Genomic DNA, 19,119 nt, shown 5'->3' with positions numbered 1-19,119 from the left:
TGTATTCGAACATCGTTCTCTGAGAACACAATATAGCCAGTCATTTCTGAATGAAAAAAAAAAAGAAAGAAAGAAAGAAAGAAAGAAAGAAAGAAAGAAAGAAAGAAAGAAAGAAAGAAATATGACCGGCCAAAGGTATGGTGGAGGAGAAGCTTTATGATAGAAATGTGGGAGAGCATAGCCAGAGGCAGGGACATCTGGGAGAGTACAGCATGGACGTGAGTAGACAGAGCTGTGCCCTGTGACAAGATGGGAAATGGGGGAGGGGAGGGCAGCAGAACAAGGCACAGCAGTCGGGAGACCCTAATTACAAAGAGTGTGGGTAGTCAGAATGATTGGATTATATAGGGAAGAGTGGCCCAGACCCCTAGGCTGGAGAATTCAAGCTAGGCGGCGGGATATGCCAGCCAAGAGGGCCCTGTGACGGGTAGGGACTGAGAGATGCAGGAAGAACCTGGTGACCAGGTCCACTTTGATATGTTAACTAGGCACCCCAGCTATTTGTCCAGGGTTTGGAACCTAACAGTTTCTTACTGTCAGGCCTGTTTACTCCAGAGGCGCTTTGTGATTTAGATGTGTTTCCTCACCTTTGGAGGTAATGGGAGGTAACGGAAGGAAGCTCGTTTGAGAATCATTAGGACACCAGGTGTTGTGGCACATGCCTTTAATGCCAGAACTCAGGAGGCTCTGAGTTTGAGACCACTCTGGTCTACATAGTTCCAGGACAGCCAGAGCTACATAGTGAGACCCTGTTTGAGAAAAAGAAAGGAAAGGAAAGGAAAGAAAGAAAGAAAACAATTAGCTGAATATGCTCAAACTGTTCTACATGCACATGCACACACACAAAACACACACACAGGGAAAGAGAGAGATGGGGGTGGGGGGGAGGGAGAAACTTATCCCAGAAAGACCTCGACTTTATTTTTTTTTAAAGATTTATTTATTATATATGGGTACATTGTCTTCAGACACACCAGAAGAGGGCTTCAGATCCCATTACAGATGGTTGTGAGCCACCATGTGGTTGCTGGGATTTGAACTCAGGACCTCTGGAAGTGCAGTCAGTGCTCCTAACCTCTGAGCCATCTCTCCAGCCCCCCTAGACTTTAAAATAAGGTTTCTGCAGCACTGGGAAGGCAGCAGCAGGTGGGTCTCTCTGTGCTGTTCTTCTACAGCCAGGGCTAAGCTCAAAACAAAACAAAGATTCCAGCAGCCAATTAAGCTAACCAGGAAGGTCCCTTCCCCGGTGGGGGCTTGCTGTGCAATGGTTGCAAATAGCCTTTTGCCTAAGTGGTTGTCCAGAGGGAAGTTGGAAACACTTCTTTAGCAGCTATTCATGTCTGGTCTCAAAGCTGTCCCCAAACTAGGCCCCAGACAGGTGTGCAGGGTGCCTTTGGGAAGCCCCTGGGCACAGTGGCCAGCGTTCACTTTGGCCAGGTCATCGTGTCCCTCTACGCCAAGCTGTCAGATAAGGAACATGTGACCGAGGCTCTACATGGAGCCAAGTTCAAGTTCCTGGCAGCCAGAAGATGCTTATCTCAAGGAAGTGGGGCTTCCCCAGAGGTAATGCCGACGAATTTGGAGATTCGACAGCTGAGAAGTGGCTTATCCCTGATGGCTGTAGGGTCAAATATATCCTCAATCTCGGTCCCCTGGACACCTGGCAGGCCCTGTACTCCTGAGGGCTTCCGCCGTGTTCTAGACCCCACCAAATCAATACCTAGTTTGTATTTTTACAAAGGAAAATTTATTCCAATTTTTAAAAGCTTTTTACTTTATGCTTTTTTTTTTTTTTTTTTTTTTTGCCTGCATGTCAGCAGACCTACATGCGTACTGCTGGTGGTGAAGAACAGAGAGGGCATTTGATCCCCTAGGACTGGAGTTAGGATGCTTGTGAGCCACCTCGAGGTTCAAATCACGGCCTCTGTGAGAGCAACCAGGGCTCTTAACCAGAAAGCCATCTCTCCCCCATCTCTTTCCAACTTTACAGAAATTTATTCAACACCTACTGTTGGGTTTCAGATCTGGGACAAGGGGCTGAAATGCATACTTAACCACAGTGAACCTGGCACCATTCCCAGCATCCCTCAGGCGCTACCTGTTACAGGGCACAGCAGGGACACCCAGCCCTCTGCCCTGAACTTTCCAGCACAGGGGCTGGGCTTCTTCCCCAGAAGCTCCTCCCTGTATAATCCAGACATTTTGGTCCCCTCTTGCTTCCTGCCTTCTCTGCATTTTCTCTCTCCCTACTTGCTAACATTTTCTCTTTCTCTCCCCCCGCCCCCCCCGCCCCTCTGTCTCCCTCCCTATGGTGACTTACCTAGTCTCATTTCTTGGGATCAGTGAACCCATCCAAGAGCTGTCCCCCAATAAATCTGTCTTTATATAGTTTAATTTGGCTGGGATTGGCTCCTTTCATCAGCAGAGAATAATTTATCAACCCACTATCGGTAAAGTGTTTGCTATTGACTCTTGAAATACAGTTGTGGATAAAAACTCTTGGCCCAGTGGGGCAAAAATCCCAACTCTCAAGAGGCAGAAGAAGGAGGATATTTCTCTCTCTCTCTCTCTCTCTCTCTCTCTCTCTCTCTCTCTCTCTCTCTCTCGCTCTCTCCTTTTAAAAATTATTTATGCGGGGCGGTGGTGGCACACGCCTTTAATCCCAGCACTTGGGAGGCAGAGGCAGGTGGATTTCTGAGTTCGAGGCCAGCCTGGTCTCCAGGACAGCCAGGGCTACACAGAGAAACCCTGTCTCGAAAAACCAATAAATAAATAAATAAATAAATAAATAAATAATTTAAAATTTTTTAAATTTATTTATTTATTTATTTATATGTAAGTACACTGTAGCTGTCTTCAGACACATCAGAAGAGGACATCAGATCCCATTACAGATGGTTGTGAGCCACCATGTGGTTGTTGGGAATTGAACTCAGGACCTCTGGAAGAGCAGTCAATGTTTTTAACCCCTGAGTCATCTCTCCAGCCCAGGAGGATCTCTTGTAAAGATCCATAATTAGAAGAATTATGATACACAGGACTCAAACAGTGTGCAAAAGCAATGTTTTATTCTGCAGAAGTCCAGCAGGCAGGGGTCTACCATTTACCAAGATGGAGGCACCCAGATGAGCTTAGATGCCCAATTTGGGGAATTCCTGGGAGGAATAGAGGTATGGGTGTCTTTGGGATTGACTAGGGTTCTGGGGACTTTCCAGAACCTTTGCTGTGGGGTGGGAAGCTGGAAACTGTTGTTGGGAAGCCTGGAAACTGTTACTGACTCACTGTTCTTGCCTCAGGTGGTGGGGTAGCTTCTGATGGAGAGTCAGCTTCTGATTGACTGTCCTAGGCCTGTCATTTTTTTCTAGTAACTGACTTGACCAGGCTTGCCCAGCCCTAGAAAACAGAAATTTAGGCCTCATCTCCTGAACAGTCAGCTGGAAACATGTCTCAGTCCTCTCACTCTGAGTTCCAGGCCAGCCTGGTCTACAGACTGAGTTCCAGGATAGCCAGGGCTGTTACACAGAGAAACCCTCTCTTGAGAAAACAAAACAAAAACAAAAAAACAAAACAAAAATATAAGCATGATGGTTGTGATGTAACTGTTCCTCTGAGATTAAAACTTTCCATCCTTCAGGGAGACAACAACAGAAAAATAACTTCAAGAACTCCCTGAAACTGGACAGATTCACTAGGCACCTCCCTGCTACAGAAAGCAGGGCCCAACTTCAAAGACTCAGAGGAGAAGAGCTGTCCAGAAGGGATCTAGATCAATGGGAGAACCAGGAAAGGATGCTCTCCAGCCCGCTGAGCTGCCCACAGGCTATGCAGTGGGCTCCAGTTTTCCCAGCTCCTGTGAGCTGTCACTCATGCTGGGTGGGCCTGGATGGTGCCTCTGAGTCTTTTCTGCTACTGTAAGTGGCCCATCACCCACATTTCTGTAAGTAACCCCAAAGAAGCTCACTGTTTCACCAATCTGGACTCAAGATGTCTGCTAGTGCCAACAACCTGAGGATTACTGACCTCAGAGAGCATTACCAAGCTTGAAAGTCCAGATTGGTGAAAAAAGAGTTTTGTTACACAAGAGCGGCACACACCTTCAATCCCAGCACCTGGGAGGCAGAGGTACCCAGATCACTGTGGGTTCAGTGCATCTTGAGCTACACAGATAGTACCAGCCTATCCAGTGCTGTCAGAAAAGAAACAAAAGGAGGAGCCTAGAAGACCAGTTTGTGTTGTCTGTCTGTTTAGCTTTAGTTTAGTGGAATTAAGAGAGTCATTAAAGACAATAAAACCGGCTTGGAGATGCTGAAAATGTGGTATCTCTGTGCTATAGACGGACACCTTCACCCTTTCCGTTTGTGTGTCATACAGACGGACACCTTCATCCTCTCTGTTTGTGTGTCCTCTGAAACCTTGAGAATGCTTTACCTTATGGTTACCTTATGGTTAATTGGTGGGAAGTAGAGCCTACCTTCTGCAGTAGAATATGAAAATACCAATGACTCACTCTCCCAGAATTCCTTGCAGATACAAAGGCCATTGTGCAGACTTTGACAATGAGATGTACCACTTTGAAGAGGGAGTTACAATGCCAATATACAAGAACCACGGAGGAGGACCTTTCTTAGCCACAGTGACAGTTGCAGGGGTAGCTCAGTCCCTAGTTGCCAAGAACAGTATTGGTATCCTCCCTGGGACAGTGATGATATGACTTTGGCTATGGTTTCTGGCTGCCTTCCACCCTTGTGTTTGAACTCTTCCTGTAATTCTGTGAACTTCCAATATAAACTCATCTCTGCTTAAGTTAGAAGATTAATAAGTAAGTTGTTTGAGATAAATATTAGTCATCGACAGCTGTTGGTAACACATGGCTGTAATTTTACCACTTGGGAGGTCTCCTAAGAGAAACTTGGGGGAAGGAAATCGTTCATTTGGCTTACAAGGCCCAATCACAGTCCACCTTTAAAACCCAGGGCAGGAACCCAAGCAAAGCAGGAACCTGAAGGCAGGAACTGAAGCAGAACCCAGAGGAAGGCTACTTACTGTCCTGTTCCTACTTACTGTAGGAGATTGAGGTGTTCAAGGCCAGTCTGGATTATATGAGACCCTAGCTCGTGAAACACAACTTGTCATCAGTGTCATGTAGACAGTAATGAAATCACACATTTGGGTAGAGAGAATGTGAAGCAAGAGGAGAGACCTTGTGATCTATGGAGGGTCTCCGTGCTTTACCACTAGCAGGGAAACAATCTGGGTGAGGGAAGAGTGAAACTCAATTCGGGCCCGATATAGGTAACCAGTGCTGAGCCAAGACTTCAAGAATCTGACCACACAGAGTTTGTTTATTTTAACACGGCACAAATTTGGAAAAAAGCTTTCTGATAAAAAGTAACTCGTTTCCGTGAATAGACAAAGCTTAAAGCATGTTGATATTGAAGCTCTTTGTAAAGTACATAGGACTCTGACCATAAGACGGGTTCTTACTGATTTAGAAACAACACTCAAGGGCCTAGGGAGAAAGACCGAAGTAAACATAATCCCTCCCTCCGGGAGTTAAGATTTGGCTTGGCCCTGAGATAACATAGAAGTCATTTTGATTGTTGTAAAGCAAAAATGACATCTCTCATGAGGATGAGTTTTACCACCTAGAATGTTTTAGGGAGAAAGGGTCTGGGACAAGTGAAACATAAATTCTGGGAGATATGGACTGTCACCAGACAGACCAGGACCAACAGGTTGTAAATGACATCCATTCTTAGCCTTCCAGGAGAAGGGCAGGTTAAGTATCACGTTCCTTTGAAGGACGTCTGTGAGTTTAGCTTTCTTGGCTTCTGCAGAACTCAAGGACTTTTCTGCAGGGATCAAGCTGGAGTTTTGTTTTGTTTGCTTTGCTCTTTTGTCATCTTGGCACATGCCAGGTACTTGTGGGAAGAGGAAGTTCAATTGAGGGGACACCTCCATCAGATTGAACTGTACAGTCTGCAGGGGACATTTTCTTGATTGAGGATCGATGTGGGAGAACCCGGGTCACTGTGATCGGTGCCAACCCCAGGCAGGTGAGCACAGGCTGAGGAAGAAGGTAAGCTGGGCAAGCCATGGGAAACAAGGCAATAAGTAATATTCCTGCCTCCAGCTTACTCCCTTGTTTGAGATCCTTCCCTGGCTTCCTTCAGTGATGGGCTGTGATCAGGACACGGAAGCCAAACGAAATCTTTCCTTTCCAAGTTGCTTTTAGCCATGGTGTTTATTACAGCAATAGAAAGCATATTGAGGTAGGAGGTTTTGGTTTGTAGTGGATCTCCCTATGTAACCATTCTGAACTTGAGTCCCCTTCCTGCTACAGCTTCCTAAGTGCTAGGATTACAGACATGTGCCATGTCTGGAACTAACTTTTAAGCAAATTCCTTCATCTAATGGACAGAAGAAGATGAAATTGCAAGTGAGTCTGAGAAGAGGCTGGGGGAGGGGCAGATATGGGATGATACGCTACTGAAGCTATAGACTTTAAGTCGAGAAGGTACAATTGGACCATGGCAGTTAGTATTGCTGAGACATCAGGTCTCAAGATGTCTGCTAGTGCCAACAACCTGAGGCTTGCTGACCTCAGAGAGCATTATCAAGCTTGAAAGTTAGTGATGGTCTGAGCACACAGGAAAGGAGCTCTGTTTCTGTACCTGCAGCCACTGATTGACACAGAAGACTTCTAGGAGCTGGGCAGCTATGGCAGGAAGCAGTTGTGTAGCAGATCCATTGGGTGCCAAGGGCATCTCTGATGCTGTCTACCTGGAGGTGATATGAGATCCCCACCACCCCCCATTGAGGAATTCGGTCCAAGACTGTTCCTTCCAGATGCCAATCGCAAGCACCAGGTCATTGTACTTGTGCTTCTGACCTGGTTCTAAAACAAGCTCCCCACAAGCCACTGGGGGGGGGGGGCACACCTAAGTTCTCTGGTTTATCATAAAGGTTTTACAAAGGATGTGAATGAGAATAGATAAAGAGATGGCTAAGGCAAATTATCGGGAAGGCACACAGAGCTTCCATGCCCCTGGATGCCCTGCCCTCCAAGAACCGTGCTGTGTGACTGTCTTAGTTACTTTTCTACTATTGTGATCAACACCATGACCTAGGCAACTTACAAAAGAAAGCTTTTCAGCCAGGCATGGTGGCACACGCCTTTATTCCCAGTGGGAAGAAGGAGGAGGAAGAGGAAGAGGAGAAGAAAGCAAGCAAGCAAGTTCTTTTTTTTTTTTTTTTTTTTCTTTCTGTTTTTTTGAGACAGGGTTTCTCTGGAACTCATTCTGTAGACCAGGCTGGCCTCAAACTCAAGAAATCTGCCTGCCTCTGCCTCCCAAGTGCTGGGATTAAAGGCGTGTGCCACCACAGCAAGCAAGTTCTTAATTGGGCTTACAGTTTCAGAGGGTTAGAGTCTATGAAGTGGAGCAAAATCTTGGAGGCAGGAACAGTTGAGAGCTCACATCTTGATTCCCCAAGCAGGGGGCAGAGAGATTTGAAAATGGCAGTAGTCTTTTGAAACCTAAAAGCCCACTCCCAGTGATACACTTCTTCCAAGAAGACCACATCTAATCTCCTTCCTGCCCCTGCTACCAACTAGAGCTCTCCTTGTCTGTCTTGAGGCTGTGGAAATGTCCAAATTTATGGGATCTTAAGCAAGCCCTGATTGCCTGGGTGAATGTACGCTGGTTAAGTTAAAAATGGGGCCAATCAGAGACTGTCAAAAAGTTACCTAAAATCCTGGTTACTATGACAGTCTTCCGAGGCTGACTCCTGATGCTTTTCCAGCCCCACATCACCCAGCCATTAGCTGTCAAAAGCTCGAGCCCTTGGACAGCTAAGATTTTGTCTCTTCTGTGGCTTCTTTGTCCCCCAGGATCATGTTTTCAGGCCACAAGAGAGACCCACCCCAAACGGGAAACTCCTTACCAGGGTCCCATTGTACTGAGATCAATATGCGACCCTGTCAGAGAAGGACAAAGACACAGAGAGAGGTCTAGGGAATAAACTACTCTTGAGAGATTTTCTCATAAAGAGGATGCTGCCTTTCTTCTCACTATAACAAACCAACTGAAACTTGATTCTATGACGTTAAATCTCGTTTATTTTGTGCACGGGTCCTATGAGTTAGGAATGTAGCAGGTTGTCAGCAGGGATGGCTTGTCTTCTATTCCCTCCTCTATTGTCTATTGCCTCCTCTGAGAAGACTTGGTGTCTGGGGGAAGTTAGTGAAAACTGAAATTATCTGGAGGTTACTTCACTTCCAAATTTAAGGTTAAGACTGGGACAGCAGCCGGGCGGTGGTGGCGCACGCCTTTAATCCCAGCACTTGGGAGGCAGAGGCAGGCGGATTTCTGAGTTCGAGGCCAGCCTGGTCTACAGAATGAGTTCCAGGACAGCCAGGGCTGCACAGGTTTCAAGAAACCCTGTCTTGAAAAAAACAAGCAAATAAAAACAAACAAACAAAAACAAACAAACAAAAAGACAGGGTTTCTGTGTGTCGCTCTGACTATTCTGGAACTCTGTGGACCAGGCTGACTTGGAACTCACAGGTGGTGGGATTAAAGGCATGCACCACCACCACCCAACTAGAATAAAGTTTTTTAAAAAACAAGTTTAAACACTCATAGAAGTCACAAGCATGAAAAGGACATCTTTAGTTAGTACACAGAAGAAATAGTTTATAGTAGCTTGATTTCTAAGAATTTCTAAGTCGGGCTCTAAGGAATAATGCTGACTCTGCTATCCCCATCGCCAATGGGGAGGCAAGATGAGAACAGAGATAGGTGTGGTGACCTCTAAATGCCCATAAATAGTTTGACATGCACTCCTGAAGGGGCAGAAGAGAGCTGCTGAAGACAGCTGACCTGAGTGTGGGCTAGACCTAGTGACTTGCTTCTTAAAATAAACCAAAGTAGAAATAATGATATGTGGCTTTAAAGGCTTGGTCGCCAAGATATAATAGCTTCCGGTTTGCTCTTTTCTGTCTTGAATAAGTTTCTCTGGGAGAATCCTGAAGAAGCCCTGAGGTGATAAATTGAGGCCTCTACCAATGGCATGTGAGTGGGTTACCAGGAGAGGTGTCTGCCAGCCCATCTTCAACTGACTGCAGCCCCAGATAAATTGCTTGATTCGTTAAATCAACAATTTCATGAGAGGCCCTGAGAATCACCCAGCTGAGTTCTCCTGGACTGTTGGTCCTCACAGTCTTACAAAGAGAAAATGTTTTGTTTATTTTTCGAAATTAAGTATTCAACTCAGGGTTAAAGAGATGACTCAGTGGTTACTGGCTGCTCTTCCAGAGGTCCTGAGTTCAATTCCCAGCACCCACATGGTGGTTCACAACCATCTGTAATGGGATCTGATGCCCTCCTCTGTCATGGAGGGATACATGCAAATTAAGCACTCATATACATAAATACATAAATAAATAAATACATAAATAAATACATACATAAATAAGTAAATAAATATCTTTTTTTTTTTTTTTTTTTTTTTTTTTTTTTTGGTTTTTCAAGACAGGGTTTCTCTGTGTAGCCCTGGCTGTCCTGGAACTCACTCTGTAGACCAGGCTGGCCTCGAACTCAGAAATCCGCCTGCCTCTGCCTCCCAAGTGCTGGGATTAAAGGCGTGCGCCACCACCGCCCGGCCATAAATAAAAATCTTAAAGAAAACCAGGTATTAAACCTAGGACTTCACACATGCTGAGCAAGTGTTCCCCCAGCTGACTACTTGGTGTTTGAACCATTAAGTTGGTTCGATCAGGTAATCCCAACAAAGTCAGGAAGACTGCCCCAAATTCAAGGCCAGCCTACTGTGCTGAGAGAGTTCCAGGCTAGCCAGGACTACATAAAGAGTTCCTATTTCAAATAAAAATGCAAACTTGTTCTCTAATTAAGTTTCTGTTGTGATAAAGCCGGGCATGACCAAGCCGGGCAGTGGTGGCACACACCTTTAATCCCAGCACTTGGGAGGCAGAGGCAGGTGGATTTCTTGAGTTTGAGGCCAGCCTGGTCTGCAGAATGAGTTCCAGGACAGCCAGGGCTATACAGAGAAACCCTGTCTCAAAAAAACAAAAAAACAAACAAAAAAGAAAGAAAGGAAGGAAGGAAGGAAGGAAGGAAGGAAGAAAGAAAGAAAGAAAGAAAGAAAGAAAGAAAGAAAGAAAGAGAAAAAGATAAACCATGACCAAGAGTATCTTGGGGAGGGAGGGTTTATTTGGTTTACAGCTTACAGTCCATTGTGAAGGGAAGTCAGGACATGAACCTGGAGGAATGAACTGACATAGAGAACATCAAGAATCGCTGCCTACTGGCTCTGTCCTCCTCCTGTTTCTTATACACCCCAGGACTTCCTGCCTATGGATAGCGCTGCCCACAGTGAGCTGGGCCTGCCCACGTCAATCACTGATCATGAAGGTGCCTCCCTCACAGGTTTGCCTAACAGGACAATCTGATAAGGGCATTTTCTCATTTGGGGTTACTCTCTCTGATGACTCTAGCTTGTGTCAAGTTGACAGAAAAACTAACCAACACTACTTGGATGGAGGAGATTTGTCATACGACAATAAAGAACTTTTGGACTGTGGTGCTGTCTTGATGAATCTTCATTGTCAATATGGCGGAATTTAGACTTCATTTAGGAGACTGAGGCATGCTTCTTGGTGGGGTAGAGGGTATGTGGGGATCCTCCCAGAGGGTTAACTGAGGAAGGACTCACCCTGAATGTAGATGGGGAGACAGTAGAGTCCATAGTCCACTTCTGGTCATGTGCTTCCTCTAAGAATGAAGTAGACAGAGAGCAAACAGGGGACTCTCACTCGCCACTGGGGAATCAATTAAATGCAAGAGTAAAGTTGAAACAAGATTCAGTTCTCTCCTTCCACCTCATGGGTCCCTGGAATCTAACTCAGGTCATCAGGCTTGGCAGCCACTGCCTTTACCCTCTATCCCCTGCTGGGTTTTTGTTTGTTTGTTTGTTTATGGTTCATTTCATACCATACAGTAAATAAGTGGATACTAAAATTTAAAAATAAGCCTTGGAATACTGCTAACCAGAGAAATGAACAATGTCCATAGTAAAATCTGTAAACCCTTTGGGAGAGGAACTGAAGAGGACGGGAAAATGGAGTGACCTCCTATGCCTGAGACTTGGCAGACTCGCCTTCAAGAAAATGACCATCTCATCAAAACAGAGTCAATGTCCTCCCTGTCAGAATTCCAACACTGGGGGTGGGGGGGGAAGGAGAAGTGCTCAAACTCTTCTTGTTGTTGCAGAGAAGTGGGGTTCGGTTCCCAGCATCCACATCCAGCAGCCCACGGGGGCCTGTTTACTCCAGTTCCACGGGATGTGACGCCCTCCTCTGGCCTGCTTTGTCAGTTGCACTCACATGATGCACTAAGTCCCAGACACACACATAAAAATATCAACACTATTCTTCCCAGAAATAGAACATTAAAAGTTCATTTGTGAAGTCAACTTCCCATGTTTATAGCAATTGTATGCACATGCTTGCACTTTCTTTCCATACTTATCACAGACCATGGACACAGATCATTCCTCAAAGCACATTTGACTAGGACTGTCCCAACGCTTGTTGGGAAATGGTATGTGACAGGATGTGGACTTCCCTCCAGTTTTGCCACATGACTTTTTTGTTTGTTTGTTTGTTTGTTTTGTTCTTCTAGACAGGGTTTCCTTGTGTAGTCCTGGCTATCCTAGACTCACTCTGTAGACCAGGCTGGCCTGGAACTCATAGAGATCCGCCCGCCTCTACCTCCAGAATGCTGAGATTAATGGCATGCGCGCCCAGCTTGCCATGTGACTTTTAAGTCCTGCGTGTAGATGAAACATGTTCCCTGCCCCCTCTTCAGGCTTGGTGCGTGACACTGGAGCCAGTGGCATTGTAAGCATCGACAGCATGCTTGTCCTGAGCGAAGTACAGGGATGCACCACACAGTCCCATCGGCCCTCTTGCTTTCCCTCTCTGCTGTAATGTGACTCCCCTGTCCCCACAGGAGATGGGGACAAGTGAGTCCCAGATAGGCTACCAACAGAACAAAGAAGCAAGTCCACTGAAGCACAACGTGGCTTAGGATTATTTATGGAACCATGGACCAGGGGTTACATTCTGGAATGTGTCCTCCCATTGTGGACCATAATACCATGCAGGCTGCACCATGGAATCCCTCCTTTTAGTTAACTGTCTGCCTCCTGTACACTGGAGCATCCCCTCCACATTTTTTTAAAAGAGTTATTTATTTATTATATATGAGTACACTGTCGCTGTCTTCAGACACACCAGAAGAGGGCATCGGATCTCATTACAGATGGTTGTGAGCCACCATGTGGTTGCTGGGATTTGAACTCAGGACCTCTGGAAGTGCTGTCAGTGCTCTTAACCACTGAGCCATCTCTCCAGCCCCCCTCCACATTTTCTTCCAGACCCTATGTGGCTGGAGATGGGGGTGGCAGGAAGGACAGGTGGGTGGAATGCCGGCTGAGGGTCCAGCAACCTTCACCCCAGCCCCCCACTAAGCAGTGTTACCAGCTCACAACAATTACTCTAGACCTAACTACTGCCATTATGTGGTACCCGGGTTTGTTGTGGATCCCAGGTTCTGCCTCCCTTTGCTGGCAGTGTCCAGACACTGCCTATTTACCAGCTCCGAGAGGAGATCAGGAACAGGGTTCTGAGGTCCACATCTCCCCTCAGGGTATCTGCACACCAGACAGGAAGGGGAAAGCAGAGCCCAAGACAAACAGGATCTGCTCCAATTGGAAGTGAGTGCTGAGAACAGAAAGGCCTTCTTTGGAAGTCTTAGTGTCTCAGCTTGTTTAAGCAGAGGCCTTCCTTATGGCGGTCTTCAATGAAGCAGCTCTCCGAGATGATCCTTGCTTGCTCATATTGGGAGTGGAGGTGAACCAGGGATTATATACTTTTAGGGAGAAGGGCATGAGACTATCCAGGAAGGGAAGATCACTGGCTGAAAGCTTAAACTATCTAGATACCTCATTAGCATAGAGAACTCCAGGCGCTATCCCAGGTGACCGTGACCGATTGTCCCTTGGTTCTCTCAGTTGGTGGTCATGGTTAAGTGTTGTAGAGTGGGCATTGGAGGCTGGGAGGGGGCACCTCCGCTCCTACTGTCCCAGATCTCTCAGATTCCCAGAGTTTGAGTACACCCCACTTAACCAGTTCTTATGCCTGTCTGATATTGCCATCCCATGTCCTACTCTATTACCAGGACTGTGATCCAGACTTATCTCCATTCATGACAATGTTTGGAGATGATGCCCTATGGGAAACAAAAACATTCTACAAGATGTAATATGGAGATGACTGAGGGGGCAGTGACTTCTGCAGCCCAGCCTGAATCAAGAGAGACACAGAATCTAGCCTGGAATCACTAGTGTATAACAGAGTAAGAACTGCCAGTGGCCAGGTACGGTGGCTCAGGTGTGTAAGGCCAGCACCTCAGAGGCTAAGACAGGAGCATCTAATACTCAGTGTAAATCCAGGCTTCAAACAAGGGCTGAAGAAATGGCTCAGCATTTAAAAACACACACGGTTCCTGCAGACAACTCTAATTTGATTCCCAGCACCCAAGTCAGGTAGCTTACAACTGCTGGTACTCCAGTTTCATGGTAAGACACCTCTCTGACTTCCTTGGGTACACACACACACACACACACACACACGTAAGTAAACGATAAAATTTTTTAAAATGCTGCGTGGTGCTGGCACACACTTTTCAGCCCAGCACTTGGGAAGCAGAGGCAGAGTATGCCATGTTTGAGACCAGCCTGGACTCTAGAGAGTGTTTCAGGACAGCCAGGGATATACACAGAGAACCCCTGTCTCAAAGAAACAAAAACTAACGTACTAAATAAATACTAAAAACAAAGAAAAGAAAAAAAAAAAAAAACAAGCAAACAGGAAATATATTGACAGTGTTGGTTATTGTAAGCCAAAGGTTGGCAAGTCACAGACCACGGGCTCAACCCAGTCTAACACTGTTCTCTTTTTACATTTTTTTGTAGGTTGAAAGTAACCAACAGAAGAATATTTCTGTGGCACCTGAAAGGTAAATGGATTCAGATTTTGCTTTGAAAAGCAAATCTATCAGAACACAGCTATGTTGGTTACTTTTTCTCTCTCTGACCCAGTACCTGACAAATGCTACCTAAGGGAAGAAGGGTCTGCTTTGGCTCACAGTTGGAAGAGATACAGTTCATCATGGTGGGCAGGCATGGCAGCAGGAAGCAGTGAAGTAGCTGGTGAGACTGCGGCTGCGTCAGGAAGCAGAGAGAGATGAACCCAGTGCTCAGCTCTGCACTGTCCTCTTGATTCAGTGCAGGACTTCTCCGTGGGATGGCGACGCCCTCATAGACACACCCAAAGATCACGCTGGCAATGAAGATTAACTATGCCATCAACCATGGTTGCTCTATTGTATGGTACCTATGGTGACTTCTGTGAAACTATGTCAGTGCTGAATGGGTTACAACACAGGGTTTACCCAGCCCCCAGGGTATTTATTACCTGGCCTGCTATGCAGGGCACGGGGTGGGGGGTGTGGGGGGGAGTGCTGGCCTTTGTTTTAGGGAAAGGTTTTCAGAGTGCTTGTTAGCTCACTGGAGATGACTAACATGTTCAGGAGGAGTTAACGGAGCACGTGAATAGCCACAGGGAAAGGCTTGCTTGTACCACAGCTCACTGTGGGTCCCTCCCGCTGGCTGTAAGTGCGCAGGCGCATGCCTCCGAGCTATGTGATTCCTTGGCCTTGTGAGTCGGGAAGAGAGGCTGGCAGAGGGAAAAATCTCCCTCCCTCTCCTCCCTTCACCCTTTCCCTCAGCAGAACTTGGCTTAGCCGTGGTGTTTTCAGTCAGTACTGGTAACCTGGGCTTTACTTGGCTCCCACCGTGCTACAAACTTCATAATATAACATCTACTGCCGTTTCCTGTTAGTACGCGTGTGATGCGTGTGGTGCCTCAGAAATCCTCATTGTGCCTATAGGTGCTTTACAGACCTGTATTTTCACATGGTCCCTGAGAACTAAACTCTGGTCCCTTTGCTGGTACAGTAAGCTCAGAACCACTGAGCCTTCTCTCCAGGCCCCATTTAAACCATTTCAGAATTATCACATTCAAACTTGTGTGTGTGTGTGTGTGTGTGTGTGTGTGTGTGTGTGTGTGTTTGTGTGTGTGTAAAACACAGCGCACACGTAGAGATCAGAGAACAATTTGCAATTTGTGGGGCTCAGTTTTTCCCCTCACCACCACTTAGGTCCTGGGGATTGAACTGCGGGTTTTGTTGTAATCCCAGAACTCCATGGAGAAGGAAATGCACGCATGCATACATACATACATGTATATTTCAAGGGCATCCTAGGTTACATATCAAGTTCAAGGCCAGCATGGCCTCCAAGAACTCAGTCATCAAAAACAAAAACTAGGAGGCTTTAATCTCAGCACTGTCAGAGGCAGACAGATCTCTGTAGTTTGGGGCCAGCCTGATCTGCAATAGCAAGCTCCAGGCCAGCCTGGGCCACACAGTGAGACCCTGTCTCAAAAGCAAACAAAACAAAACAAAAGAAACAAACAAACAAACAAACCCCAAACCACAAAATTGGAGTCAGCAAGGCAGCTTAGTGGGTATAGGCACCTAATACTAATTCAGAAGACCTGAGTTGATCCTAGAGACCCAGATGGTGGAGAGAGAGCATTGACTCCCAAGGCCTGTCTTCTGACTCTGACTCCTGCCTCCAGATACATACACACAGGGTGATAAAAACATATAAACCAAATAAAAACCCAGAGATGCCCAGTAAACACCAGTAGGATGGCCAGTGTTGGGGGCCTGCTGCAGAGTGGGTAGGACATGGTCCTGCCCTGTGTGTAAGGGGTTTGGTAAGAGAGAAAGGGGCAGATTACGCTCCTTCTAGAGCTCTACTGCTGATCTCTCATCAGTCTTCAACTGCTCCTGTGACTCGGGTGGATCCTGCTCCTGCACTGGCTCCTGCAAGTGCAAACAATGCAGATGCATGTCCTGCAAGAAAAGCTGCTGCTCCTGCTGCCTGGTGGGCTGTGCGAAGTGGTCCCGGGGCTGCATCTACAGAGGCTTCAGACAAGTGCACCTGCTGCGCCTGAAGTGGGGGGCATTCCCATAACTGTGTAAATAGAATATGCAGTGTCGTGGCCCAAGCTGCCTCACGCTTGGGGGCCAGAAATGTTGAGAAATGCACTACCCCATGCTTGTGGGTCAAAATGTCTTGGACCGTTCTGTCAATATTGGGACCTGCACTGCCAAAAGCCTTGGGGACTAACTTGTTAGCCCGCACTGCCCCAGGCTGCTCCAGTCTGCGGGTCAGGGTTCAGCAAGAAAGAAAGTGAGGATGGATGCGAAGAATGGAGACCAGGCAGAGTATGATTCAATCCCATTTATTCTTCAGTCTCTCCTCTTCTCTTCAAGTCCCAAGTCTTGAGTTCCTAGTCCCTAGTTCCTAGTCCCTAGTGCCTCCAAGTTCCAAGTTCTTCCTCCAAGTGCCAAGTGCCTAATACCTAATAATTCTTCTTCCGAGTTCTCTAGTCCAAGTATCTTCTTCCTTAATGCCTAATTCCTACTCCAAGTTGTACTGAACTCTTCTGTCTGCCTCTCGCCTTTTATATGTCTTACTTCTAAGCCACGCCCTTAAGTCACGCCTTTAAGTCATGCCCTTAGGCCTTGTCTCTCAATCTGATCTCTAAGTCAGGCCCTTAAGTCACACACCTTTAAGTCTCACACACCCAAGGAAAGTCCTGGGTATCTAAAGCAAGATGTTATCAGAGTGTGCTCAGCTGTTGTAGGCTATTGTAATGAAGTCTCTTGTCAGGGTATATGGCTCAAGAGGGCTGCAAGGATGATAGCCACCTTCTGTTGGCTCCCCACAATGCAGGAGCCTAGCTTTTTTTGTACAACCCTGACCCATTTTCCACTTTTTTTCTATAAAGCATATAACTGACAATAAAAACAGTTGACTTGATTTAAGAGAGAGAGAGAGAGAGAGAGAGAGAGAGAGAGAGAGAGAGGCAGAGACAGAGAGAGACAGAGAGAGAGAGGAGGAAGCAAGCCAGCAGGACTAGTTCTTTTTTGAGACAGGGTTTCTCTGTGTAGCCCTGGCTGTCCTGGAACTCACTCTGTAGACCAGGCTGGCCTCGAACTCAGAAATCCACTTGCCTCTGTCTCCCAAGTGCTGGGATTAAAGGCCCGCGCCACCACTGCCTGGCTTTTTTTTTTTTCAGGGCTGGTTCTTAAAGGAGAGGTAAACTTTCAGCAGAGGACATGTGAGCCTGGAGTTCGGAGGAAATAAGAACGTGGGAAAAGGCCAGAGCAAAAGGAACATGAAAAGGCTTTCCAGGGAGCTCTCTGAGAGCCAGGAGAGAGGGCAGGACCACCTTTGAAGGTGGTGCCAGCGAGTGCATGTTTGTATAACTTTTCACGGATCTTAAAGTCTGATCACGTAAGGGAGTATATTCTACTTGGTGGAAAGATTCTATTCATATTTATTTGATGATGGTTTCTCAGGGCTGGAGACACTTGGCCTGGTTTTTCCTTCAGACCAGAATCTAGCTCTGTCCTCTCTCTCTCTCTCTCTCTCTCTCTCTCTCTCTCTCTCTCTCTCCATAAGACAACCTTAGCAGCACAAGCAATGTGACTGTGCAATTGGGGATGCCATGAATGTATAAATAAACATTGAATTCCCAAGACAAAGAAAGAAACCCAAGGGGCTAGAGAAATGGCTCAGCGGTCAAGAGCACTGAGGTCTCCCAGAGGACCTGGGTTCAGTTCCCTGGGCCCACATGGTGGCTCACAACCATCTGTAATTCCATTTTCAGGGTATTCCAAGCCTTCTTCTGGTCTTAGCAGGAGTACACATACATAGCACACAGACATAAATACAGGCAAATACTCACATGTAATAAAAATAAACTTTTTTAAAAAAGAAACTGGAAATATCGTCTTACTCATTTTAAAAATTTTGATACATGTTCAAATAATAGTATTTAGAATATGTTAAATAAATATATATCATTAGACTATTAGTATTTCACTATTTCACATTTAAAACACATGTGTATTCATGTGTACATAAGTACATGCATGTATGCAGGTAAATATGCCTGTGTGTGTGCATGTGTATCTGTAGAGACCAGAGGACAACCTCAGGTTTCACCCTCAGGAGCATTCTCCACCTCCTTTGAGATAGACTAGTCTGGATCTCATATATTAAGCTAGCCTGTCTACCCAGCAAGGCTGAGGTATCCTCCTCTGTCTGCCTTCACAGGGCTAGCATCTCAAGTCTTACTGTGTCAGCCTTTTCATGGCTTCTGGAGACTGAACTCAGGTCTTTACATATGCAAGGCAAGCACTTTCCTGTCTCAACTAACTCTTTAAAAAAAAAAAGCGGGTGGGGGCTGGAGAGATGGCTCAGCAGTTAAGAGCACTGGCTGCTCTTCCAGAGGTCCTGAGTTCAATTCCCAGCAACCACATGGTGGCTCACAACCATCTGCAGTGTGATCTGACACCCTCTTCTGGTGTGCCTGAAGATAGCTATAGTATACTCACATAAAATAAATAAATAAATCTTTAAAAAAAAGATTTATTTTATGTGAATACTGTCTCAGCTCTTTTTTAGAAGATTTATTTGTTTTATGTATATGAATACACTGTCACTGTCTTCAGACGTACATGTGTATACATGTGTATACACACACATACAGCCATTAGAGTAGGATATGGTGTTGTATGCCTTTAATTCCAGCACTCAGGAGGCAAAGATAGGAAGAGCTCTGTGAGAACCAGGCTAGCCAGAGTTGCATGGTATGAGAGACCTTCTCTCAAAACAAAACAATAAACAAAATATATATATATATATATATATATATATGTGTGTGTGTGTGTGTGTGTATGTATATATATACATATATATGTGTGTGTGTATGTGAGTATGTGTATATGTATGTACATATATATGTATGTATATGTGTGTATATATGTGTACTTGTATGTGTATGTATATATACTTGTGTGTGTATACTTGAATGTGTATGTATCTGTGCAT

At 45.9% G+C, this 19,119-nt stretch overlaps 1 pseudogene; it reads left to right on the top strand.

The window, feature by feature from the left end:
* The first annotated feature begins 1,207 nt into the window (after window positions 1–1,207).
* Window positions 1,208–1,321, top strand: LOC117709673 (small nucleolar RNA SNORA70; annotated as a pseudogene).
* The last annotated feature ends 17,798 nt before the right edge of the window (window positions 1,322–19,119 follow it).

This window comes from Arvicanthis niloticus, chromosome 5 (genome assembly GCF_011762505.2).
Source record: "Arvicanthis niloticus isolate mArvNil1 chromosome 5, mArvNil1.pat.X, whole genome shotgun sequence".
In the NCBI taxonomy this organism is placed as follows: Eukaryota; Metazoa; Chordata; class Mammalia; order Rodentia; family Muridae; genus Arvicanthis; species Arvicanthis niloticus.
This window is presented reverse-complemented; position numbering and strand designations above follow the sequence as displayed.